Consider the following 12314-nt stretch of genomic DNA (forward strand, 5'->3'; position numbering starts at 1 on the left):
CCACCTCCTTATCAAGGAGCTGCGGGATTATCCCGAAATAATCACTGTAGGTGTAGGAAATACTGGTGTTACACATAGTCATAAAAAACTTTATATTCCATCTCTATACTTTGTTTGTCATACAGTGCTTTGTGCTGCAAGATCAAGTGGATCAACTTGTCTTTCTGGATTTTGGCATTCGCTTGTACGGTGGCTCTGAATTGTCAAAACACCTCTTAAAATGCATGCTACAGATGGGGAAAATGCAGAAAATTGAACCCGGTCCGAATTTTTATGACGGACAGAAGTTTCAGATGCAGTGTGTAAACACGATTCACACGCTTGAGGTCGTCTTTATTTTTTAACGTGCAAAAAGTTTGTAGGTGAATTTCAGACTCTGTGCATAGACCTTTAGAAATGTTTAAGCAGCAAATCAGCATGATTGATTTCTGAAGAATCATGTGACACTGAAGACTGGATGCTGAAAATTCAGCTTTCCATCACATGCATAAATTGCATTTTAAAATATATTACAATAAAAATATAATTTTACATTGTAATAATATTTCATAATATTATTGTTTTCACTGTATTGATGATCAAATAAATGCAGCCTTGGTGAGCAGAAGAGACTTCTTTCAAAGTGTTTTGAGGTGTTTGATGACAAATGGAGCTGTTGAGATTCTGCACAGACCCATTGACCCAGATCACAACATTTGTACTTGTTTCTTGTTCCAGGAGAAATTAAGCCATGCTGAAGGTCAAGGTCATAAATGGGGCAGTTTAATCTCTCGTCTATTTTGTTTTAAAATAACTGACAGGTTGCGTCATTGATACAAGACACAACAGATGAATTGAATGGTGTGTGCTTTGAATTACAACCATTTGGATTTGGAGGTTTTTTTTGAGGTCAAATCTTTCTCTTTCACAGATTTATTTTTTCAATTTCTGATTTTCAAAGCGATTTCTCTGTGAAAAGAGAAAAGCACCATTCAATCATGCTGCTATTTCAGCCTTGTTTTTGCCGTTCTTTCATTCCTCACTTTCCCACAGAGAAAGCATTTTCCCAGTCTCACCCTTCCTTTCTGCTTGGTTTTGTCGTTGTACTACTAGTTTCTATAATTGGCTCACCCTTAGCATCGGCATGTGTCTTAGCCTTATAGTTAATCCGTTATAGATAAGAGGATTCACCAGCTGTCTGCTACTCTTAAGACTGAACCACATCTGAACCACCTGATCTCAAAGCCTCAAAGTGTCCTGAATATGAATATTTATACAATCATTTTAAGAAGAGATATCTACCGCAATATGTTCTTTACACTTTTGACACTTTTGTACTACAGGCTCAGTGGCATCCCAGTTCTTCTTTTCTTCATCGATCAAGTCAGTAATGATCTTGGCTCTAGATGGACCACCCATGAATCATTCACATACCAATACATACTGTACAAAAACTGTGTTTCCTTCAGTCTGAGGATGATGATTCAGTCTATTTTGAATGAACTAGTACTGTATAGTACACAAGTCTGTTTTAGTAGGCATCGATTTCAGATTTATACGCCCCTAAACGTCATGTAAGCTAAACAGATTGTAGTTAGATGCTTCATTGGCCATTTAAACATCGCCTTCCTGTCCAAGTAGGCAGTGTGTGATTTAAAACAGGACTTTCAAAAGTCTGTCTCGGCAAGACTAACCCGGTAGTATTTTGCATGATATTTGAGATTAGTTGTGCTTGATCTTGCCAGGTTGATATTAAAAAGGTTTTAAGTTCAGAGTCAGCGCAGCATTAAACATGCAATTATAGTCATTTACCACTCAAAGTTAAACCTGATTTCCTCCTTCTCAAATGGCCAGTTACATCCATGAAAAGGTCTTTATGCTGTTATTTTCCTGAAAGGGCATGTTTTCCCCTGTGGAGCGGATGTGTGAGATTGTGTACGTGTGTAGTTATAAAAGTTGCTGAGTGTGTGTGTGGAGGGTGGAGTGAAAGGCCTACCAGGCACAATGTGAATGTGAGTGTGGGTGTTTATTTCTGGCATTCGCTTAAGACAACAGGTTGCCTTCGTGTAGAATGAGTAAGAAAGGAAGCAGGAGAGAGGAGGCGAAATTAGAGTCCTCCCACAGATTATTTGAAATGTAAACAAATGTTGTCCCACTTTGTTTAGAGGAGAAAGTCAGTGGATGTTTGTCCTTTTTAAAACCCTTGAGGCTCCAATTATCTCTGAAATAGAGGAAACGTCCTTAAACGCTTATGTTTTTCTCTGTCGATCGCACATCTCCTTCTTGTAAACGGCAAGTTTATTTTTACTCAGGGGAGGAGGAAGTCCCCCTCCTCTGTTCCCCTTTTGTCTCTTCTGTTTTTTTCTGGTGAGTTGTACTGAGACAACAGGACATTTGGATGGGAAGCTGACACCCATGTGATCAAACAATAGCACAGAAAGAGATACTTGGACAAGAGGCCTGGGTTTACTGGTCTCACTCATTACCAAGGTTAAGCAGGGGTCAGAGAGAGATCGAGAAAAGGACAATCTAGTTAGTTCCAGTTCACGCTCTAGCACACAATCTAGATCCAGTTCAGCGGAAGTGTGAACAGACAACTGACTGATCCAGATCCACTTCACTTTTCAGTTACCGTTAGACATGTAGATTTAGACTAATTTTGTATTAAAATAAGGCGTTATTCTTAAAATAGGGTCAGTGTCAACTTTTTTTTGTCCTGATCAAATTCTATATCAAATTAATTACATTAATAATGAAATTAAAATTTCTTTTGATATTTTTTTCCATGCAGAAGCCCTCTGACCTTTGTTACTATGTAAAGGTAAATAAATCTCTTGCAATGTCATAACATTTTTTTTTATTATTTTTTTTAATATAAATTAATAATGCATGATATTTATAAAATATTTTTTACCTTGAAGAATATACAGTATATTTAAAAACTTATTTGGGAATAATGATAAAGATATATTCGAGATATAAGGAGAGGGAAAAAAACACTTTTTACACCTTGTCATTTTCTGTATTTTAATTTTTTCTTAAAGGTATAAAAGTTTTTTGAAAAACCATATAATACCAACATGGATACAAGTAGTACAATACTAAAGCCCTGTTTACACTAGTGCGTTTTTGTTTTAAAATGAAAATGATCCTCGTCTACACTGGTGTTTCCCAAAGTCCCTTTAAGACAAGTCATTTCACTCTGCGGCCATCTTTGAAACGCCTCTCGGGCATCCTGGGCATCATGCCCTATCTCTTTGAATGGGGAAACATCAAATTCTCCAAAACTGTTCGCCAACCTTACGATTACATTTCATATTTGAAATTGCCAATGAAATCTGACAACAGCTGTCTTATAAATGTTTTAGCCAAATGCTCGAATCATGACAAAAAACTGTATTTTTTAGGCTGGATCAAGCTAATGCGCATGCGCAGACCTAAATGCGCGTCTCTTCTGCCATGTTTCAGAGGCGTGCGTTTGACTGTTTCTATAGAAACCGGTGCTTCTAACGGCTGCTGCAGTGACGCGATGACTTTACCAGTCGGCGATTGGCTCTTATTTAGAAGGCGGGACTTATTCCGCCATATTGCGCATTACACTTTCTCCCATTCAAAACAATACAAGTGACACGTCTTGTGTTATTCTATAGTCTTTATGACCGTTCATGCACACTGGGCATGTGTGTACAAGTGTAAACAGTTGCTTCTTGCGCATGTAAACAGAGTTTAACTACACAATGGCTACTAAAAGTGACAACAAAGCCAGCAAGGATTGCAGTTCAGTCTCCATGTTATTGTTTACACGGTCGTCAAGGATACGCAGGGTGAACGTGAGCAGCCACGGCATCATTTCAAAGACCATCAAATTGACAAATTTTTTGACATCAATTTGTTGACGTCAATTTGACGTCCACACGCTGATGTCCAATTGATGCCGAAAAAAAATATCAAATTGACTTCAAAAAACAGGTCAAAAATGCAAATCAAACTGATATTTTTTCGACCACCAAAATAACTACACAAAAGCAATCCAATGAAAGAAAAATACAAAGTTCTGTCATGACACTCTAAATGGGCAGGCTAATAGGTCCTTAACTCAACTGCTCATAATCACATCATTATCTATAGGACAAAGATGATTGGTTCCTGCTGTATTAGTAGCCAATGAGCTTGCATGCTCAGTCTTCAAATACATGAGTAGCATTTGCCTTAGCAGCGCAGCACGCTTTCAGAAACCCTCCACCTTCCCCAGCTCCACCTGTATAGATCTGCTACGGGTAATTCATGTACGCTATATTGTACAGCAGCAGTATTTTTTATATTATATATATATATATATATATATATATATATATATATATATATATATATATATATATATATATATATATATCCTAAGTCAGTATATATATATATTTTATGTATATATATATATTTTATATATTGTGATGACAAATTTGAAATTTCCCCCCTGTATGTATAGCAAACTTGTACACGCTCTTGTTGCACTCTTCACTGTTTCTGCATTTCCATCTTATCTCCACATCTCTCATCATCTCCACCTCATCCTCTCAAGCATGTGACCCAACTATCCCATTCTTAAACGAGAGTCATTAGATGTTGACCTAGAAGCTGATGACAGCTTGAGTTATTACTGTATATGACTCTATTCAATTATGACCACTCAAGTTGTTTACAGATACATTTTGCCACAATAATAATTTCCTAAGTCAGTTTTTGAGAACCATCAGTGTTTCAGTCTGAAATGAGTTCCTGTCGTCTATTTAATTGTTTATATCATGTTTCACATACGACAGTCTGTCAGGCAGTACTGCATTAAGTTACAGGAATCATGCAGCAGACCTATTTTTACCCCATGCAATTTCAGTGATGCCCTGAAGCCCTTTAAAAGTGTGTGTTAAGCAGTGGTTGTAGTTCACATTTTCCAGAAAAACCCAATCTTCTGCCCTTTTTCTCACACATACTGACAAACTCACAGAAACACTCTTACCTGGATCTGCTTGTACTGTAACTCACCCTGGCATATTTTTGTTTCTATATGCTAAATAATATAAATATTTTTTTTTATTATTTAAATAATGAAACAATGTATATCATTATTAATAAAATAATCTTTATTTATTATCCATAACAGTAATTACATTTTTACCTGAATTTGTTTGTACTAATTAACTCACTCTGACATTCTTTTGTTCATATATGCCAAGTAATACAAATAATATAAAAACAATATATTTTTTTATTTTTTTTTCAGCATAAATGACAGGAAGTATAATACTTTGGAATTTAAATAATAATAAAAACAATAGATTTTTTTATTAGAATAATATATCATTTATTTTTTTCTTTTAATAATTCTATTAATATAATATAATATTGTTAATAATAATAATTATTGTTTAAATAAATATAATATTATTAAAATAAATGTTTTTGTTTCTTTTTTGCAATAATTACCTGGTGTTTTTGTATAAAGTTGTCTCCTAAGTACAATGTTAACTCCCAATGATCCATAACATCACATCTAATGATCTATGATTATTTTATGAGAGCAACTGATTTAACAACTGATTTCTGATTGGAAGAAATTGAAAAAATGAATGCACTTTATGATATAATTTACTTTCAACACCAAACACTGAACAGCATACACAGGACTGCATCTATGTTGCCTGATTTGGATGTGCCTTTTATATCCTCAAACTGCCTGCTGTTTTTGGTTTGATAGCAAAATATCAAACTGTCATTAGCTTGTAAGGTCATTACTGGAAAATGTCGTCATGGAGAGCATTATGTTTCAGTGTGTATGACCTGTGGTGACGCGGAAAGTGCCGATCTAGGATCAGTTATTTCCACTCATATCCTGAAGTATGTCATCAAAATATATATTTGTTTTCATAGGCAGGGATAGCTGTTCCTGGATCAGCACGGATCAGCGTCGGCTGGAGGAATTTTCACCCGTTGTTTACTCAGAGAGTTGGCGATGCTGTGTTTGTGTGTGTGTGTGTGTGGTAGGGTAACTTGAGCTATTCCTCGGGAGCTCAGGCACGAGTCGGCCATGAGATAATCCCTTTGACTAGGGAACAGTCTACTGCCACCTCTCATTCCTGTGTGATTGTTTGCTTTTCGGTTATGAGGTTGTGTACTTGGTTAGTTTACATGGGAGCTTATTTTATTATTCAGAACAATCAGTCTTAGTTCGACTGAATTGTAGTTCATCCCACAATAAAATTTCTCATCATTTACTCACCTTCATTTCATTCTGAACTTGCCATGCGAGTTTTTTTTCTGTGTAAGAGGAGCATAAAATTTCATTGGGGAGAAAGAAATACCAGCACATGAGTTTAGAACAAAATGTGGGCGAGTAAATAAAGACTAAATAAAGAGAAGCTGTTACTTTAACAGTTCATATACCATGATTCATCCATAATTAAACTGTTTGTTAGCTATCTGCTGAGGATGTCTGGTTTATTTGGGTCATTCCAGATCCATCAGGTGACTAGAAGAACACAGAACAGACTCATTTGTTGTGTGAGTGTTGATCTGGCTGTTGTGGGTGTGAGTGTGTTTTAGGGCAGTGGATTAGGTGTGATTATGGGGGCTCAGGGTTCACTGAGCCTTTGACCAGATGCTCGGTGCCGTCTGCTTAAAGCCACCTCTCCAACACAAAGACAGAGAGAGTGAGAGGAAATCAGAAGACTTCTTTATGTGATTTCACTCTGTTTCTACTGTATTTGAATTTTATCTCTGGCCGCATTGAATGAGTCTCATTACTGGAATTATGACTCATTTTAATCGTTTTCTAGCACATTCTGTGAAGCAGCTTTATATTTGAGGGGGAATCTCATAAAAAGAATGAATTAAAATATGAATACATTATTTGATAAAAAAAAAAAGTCCATCAAAAGAAAATATAGCCTTTTTTATGGAGTTATTTAAAGGGATAGTTCACCCAAAATTGAAAATTCTGTCATTAATTACTCACCCTCATGTGGTTCCACATCTGTAAGTCTTTCGTTTAGGGATGGGCATTCGATAAAATTTTCTTAGTCGATCGTCGGGAGAATTAATGATCGACTATCGATTAATCATTAATATTTTTATAATAAAATTAATTATTTAACTTTTATAATTCAAAAATGCAGTGAATACAAAAACACAGCGTGTTTTTCCTCGTTGAGACCTTTATTACAAGATCAACTTGTGGCAGACAGTTAAACTATGTTCAGTTAGGCAAACCGAACATATATGCGCGTGCATATGCGGTGCTCTAAAGCAGCGGAACCTGCAGCTGCGAGCGGGCGTTCCTAAACAGAGACCTCATTTGTTGCAAAATAATAATAATAAAAAAGAATCATGTTAAACAGTAACTTAAAAAACATAATAATACTTAGATCTGACAGGTTTTGTCAAAATGTAACTCAAAACTATCCAAGCCAGAAGAAAGAGCCAGATATTAGCCTTCCTAACAATTAGGCTAACTTAACAAATTAGGCTACTTAAAGCCTCGTGAAAAATAACTAACTCGCATACAACTTTTGCACCAGTCTACTGATTTTTGTTGAGAAATATAAGCATGTTGACATGATCTGGGGTCAGACGTGACCGCAACCGGGTCACCGTCAGTCCAGCCGCGGAAAACACCCGCTCTGAGGGGACTGACGTTGCCGGGATGCACAGGTACCTGCGCGCTAACTTGGCCAGCCCGGGGAACCTTATTCCGTTCACTTACCAGTCTGTAGGTGTGCAATTCAGGGGTGGGGGAGTCTCCCTCAGAATCAAAACGGAAGATCACAGATAACCGAGTATGGTGTCAAATATTGCACCCTGGTGGTAAAATGTTTAATTGCTGCCACACAGTGAAATTCATTTAATTGCTTCAAGACTCACACTACGCAACGCAACCTGCATTAGATAAAAAAAAAATGCATTAATCGATAACAAATTAACGTGATCGACGAAATTCTTAATGATCAATTATCGATCGTTGATTAATCATGCCCATCCCTGGTTTCGTTCATCTTCAGAACACAAATAAAGAAATAAAGATCTTTTTAATGAAATCGCAGCTACGCATCGGAAACTTTGACGCTTCAAAATGTTCATATGAATTGAGTGGTTTAATCCAAAATTTTCTGAAGAGACTCGGTCGCTTTATACGTTGAGCAGGTTTCATTTAGGCTTTTATTCAAATATAAACATTCATCAACTCACACAACGGAAGCTCAAGCATGTTCGCTTGGTGCGCGAGAACCAATGAGGTTCATTCTCATATTACACAGCACGTTTGAGCTTCCAGAAGAGTTTTGTTCTTGCAGGTTCGGTTTATGTTTGCTGATTAATGTTTATATGTGAATAAAAGCCTAAATTAAATCTGTTCATCATATAAATTGATCTAATCTCTTCAGAAATTTTGGACTGAACCTCTCAATTTATATGGATTAGTTTTACGATCTCTTTATGAACTTTTTGAAGCATCAAAGTTTTAGTTGCGTAGCTGTCGTGGAGGGACAGAAAGCTCTCAGATTTAATTAAAAATAGCTTAATTTGTTTTCTAAAGCAAATTAAGACATGAGGGTGAGTAATTAATGACAGAATTTTGATTTTTGAGTGAACTAACCCTTTAAGTTTTTGTGGAAGTGTGTGTGTGTTGTGACGTTATTATAATGTCAATTCAGCATGTTTTCACATTACTAATCTGGATTTTTGTAAGTCCTATTATCCCAGTGGCAGTGAGTAATGAAAATCTAGTTCTAATTGTTTTTTATTAAGATGTTATTTTTAAAATAATAATAATTTTATATATATATTTAGTTCTGTCATGAAACTCTAGAGGGCACAGGCTGATAGGTTCTTTACATGCAGTTTGCAAGCAATCACACCATTACCGCATGGCCCAAGCCGATTGGCTTCTGTTGATCCTTCAGCCAATGATATTGCTTGCTTAACATTTAAATAGTCTGGTTCATTGTTTGCTGTAGGCTAATCCAGAGTCCTCTGAAACCCTCCACCTCCCCCAGCTCCACCTGCCTAGATCTGCTGTGGGATTTCTTTATGTTTATTTGTGCAGCAGCTGCATATCTTACATGCTCACAGCAGCATGTCTGTGTATTTATTAGCAGTAACAAGTCCATACTTGATCTGCAGCAGCAGCAGCATTAGAACTAGATTTTCATTATGTACAGTCCCCTCCAAAAGTATTGGAACAGTGAGGACTATTCCTTTATTTTTTCTGTAGACTGAAAACATTTGGGTTTGACATCAAACAATTTATATGAGACAAAAGATCAACATTTCAGCTTTTATTTCCAGGTATTTACATCTGGATCTGATACACAACTTAGAAGATATAACCTTTTGTTTGAACCCACCCATTTCTCATGTGACCAAAAGTATTGGAACAGATTAACTTAAAATAGATTAAAGTGAATAAGACTTAATATTTAGTTGAAAATCCTTTGCTTGCAATAACTGCATCAAGCCTATGACCCATTGACATCACCAAACTTTTGCATTCTTCTTTTGTAATGCTTTTCCAGGCTTCCACTGCAGCCTCTTTCAGTTGTTGTTTGTTTTGGGGGGTTACTCCCTTCAGTCTCTTTTTTAGCAGGTAAAATGCATGCTCTATAGGGTTTAAGTCTGGAGATTGACTTGGCCAGTCTAAAACCTTCCACTTTTTGCCCCTGATGAACTCCTTTGTTGCTTTGGCACTGTGTTTTGGGTCATTATCTTGCTGCATGATGAAGGATCTCCCAATCAGTTTGGTTGCATTTTTCTGTAAATTGGCAGACAAAATGTTTCTGTACACTTCAGAGTTCATTTTGCTGCTGCCATCATGTGTTACATCATCAATGAAGATCAATGAGCCCGTCCCAGAAGAAGCCATGCAAGCCCAAGCCATGACATTACCTCCACCGTGTTTCACAGATGAGCTTGTATGTTTGGGGTCATGAGCAGATCCTTTTTTTCTCTCCAAACTTTAGCCTTTCCATCACTTTGGTAGAGGTTAATCTTTGTCTCATCAGTCCATAAAACTTTGCCCCAGAATGTTTGAGGCTTGTCTCTGTAGTTTTTGGCAAAGCCTGGCCTTCTTATTCTTCTTGCTAATGAGAGGTTTGCATCTTCTGGTGTAGCCTCTGTACTTTTGTTCATGAAGTCTTCTGCGGACAGTAGACTGTGATACCTTCACTCCTGCCCTCTTGAGGTTGTTGCTGATGTCACTAACAGTTGTTTTAGGGTCTTTCTTTACAGCTCTCACAATGTTTCTGTCGTCAACAGCTGATGTTTTTCTTGGTCTACCCATTCGAGGTCTGTTACTTAGTACACCAGTGGTTTCTTTCTTCTTCAGGACATTCCAAATGGTTGTACTTGCTATGGTCAATGTTTGTGCAATGGCTCTGATTGATTTTCCATCTTCTCTCAGCTTCACAATTACTTGTTTTTCACCCATAGACAGCTCTCTGGTTTTCATGTTGGTTACACGTCTAACTATAAATGCAGTCTGCACAGGCAAAACCCAAATCTGAAACTGAGTGCAGACATTTAGTGCTATTTATTGTTTGAATAATCAATGTAATAGGACACACCAGGGCAACAAAACACACCTGTCAGTCACATGTTCCAATACTTTTGGTCACATGAGAAATGGGTGGGTTCAAACAAAAGGTTATATCTTCTAAGTTGTGTATCAGATCCAGATGTAAATACCTGGAAATAAAAGCTGAAATGTTGATCTTTTGTCTCATATAAATTGTTTGATGTCAAACCCAAATGTTTTCAGTCTACAGAAAAAATAAAGGAATAGTCCTCACTGTTCCAATACTTTTGGAGGGGACTGTATATGGTGTTAAAATATTAATATTAAATATATATATATCAATAATAATATTTCACAATACAGTAATGAGAATTATTATATATGCATTACTATAATAATAATTGGAAAAATTATCTTAATTGTCATGAAAATGTCTGTAATAATTGCTAAAATAGGGTTCATTTTGTTTAAGCATGCTATATTGTTTTCTTCTGATTTTTATTGTGAAAGTATTGTATGAGATTTATCCTTGAAGTTGTTTTCTTTGAGTGTGTGTTTTCATTTTAGGGGAGCTAAAAGACATTTTGAGTAATTTGTGTAGTGCATGGTGTCTGAGCTCACTCTGCAAGGTCAAAATCAACCAGACATACACATTCACACACACACAAATACACAGAGGCATAGAGATGCATGAGTCACAAAGAGTAACTTCAGACTGACTTCCTGTGGGTCTCTTAGGATTTTCCATGATGAACAAGGTGATGCGAGGAATTTGACATTGCTTTGGTTCATGACGTCAGTCTGAGTGGTTTAGGATTTAATTTATTTAATTGATGTTGTCAACAGTTGACCTCAGATGTGTTTAAATCCCTGCCAAAGCCAAACACAAGGACAACTGACATGTTCTCAATGGCCTTAATATGACAGATTTCTGCATGCATGTCCTGTTGCATGCAGTGCTGGATACAGGCAGTGTTTGAAGTGGTAATGGCTCATATTTCTCATCTTACGTAAGAGCTTAAGAGGCTCTGCCTGGTTTAATCCCGCCCTGACAGAGAGGCAAAGGCGGAGCTGTGCGGCAGCCAATACCATCACGGTCATTGACACTCGCTGCGGTTGCAGCCAGGTTGTATAGTGCTGGAATGTAAAGACACACGGTGTTGGGTGACTCCCTTCGCCCTGATCCAAGATCACATTTCCTTGCATAATCCAAACCTATTAAAGCAATATGAAGTCAGCAACAGTAGCAAGAGCAGATGCTTTCAGAATAGCACATGTTGAGTGAAGTATAGTTAATGAAAAATGAAAAAGAAATTAAGATGTGTGCAGACCTGCTAGGATGAATATTTCACGCTGTTGGTTTTATTACCACATAGTTTTCTGCTTTTTGCTTTTAGTTAATGTTGTATAAGAAATGAATGTTGAAGACAGTAGCAGTTGGCATCTTTTCTTGCTGTTTCTCATATATTAACCCCTAACAGTAAAATTCACAGAAAAATTAACATTCTGTTATCAGCCTCATGTCGTTCTAGACCTGTTTCACTGAAACACAAAAGATATTTTGAAAAAAAAAAAAAAATATATATATATGTATTTATATCATACAGGTTTCTTTTTTTTTTTTTTTTTTTTTCATGTCCGCAGGTTGAAGCGAGCCCAAATAACATGATATTTAGCCACTGGAATGCGAATTTTACCAGGGAACCCTGCCAAAAATGCAGATTTTACCCCCCAGAATGCGATTTTTTTTTACCAGGGGACCCCCCGATTGGACCAG

At 36.7% G+C, this 12314-nt stretch overlaps 1 protein-coding gene across 7 annotated transcripts in view; it reads left to right on the plus strand.

Annotated features, from left to right (window-relative positions):
* Positions 1-12314, plus strand: part of atp11a (ATPase phospholipid transporting 11A) — an 84085-nt gene that overhangs the window by 27135 nt on the left and 44636 nt on the right. The window lies entirely within an intron of this gene.

Source organism: Megalobrama amblycephala, linkage group LG7 (genome assembly GCF_018812025.1).
Source record: "Megalobrama amblycephala isolate DHTTF-2021 linkage group LG7, ASM1881202v1, whole genome shotgun sequence".
In the NCBI taxonomy this organism is placed as follows: domain Eukaryota; kingdom Metazoa; phylum Chordata; class Actinopteri; order Cypriniformes; family Xenocyprididae; genus Megalobrama; species Megalobrama amblycephala.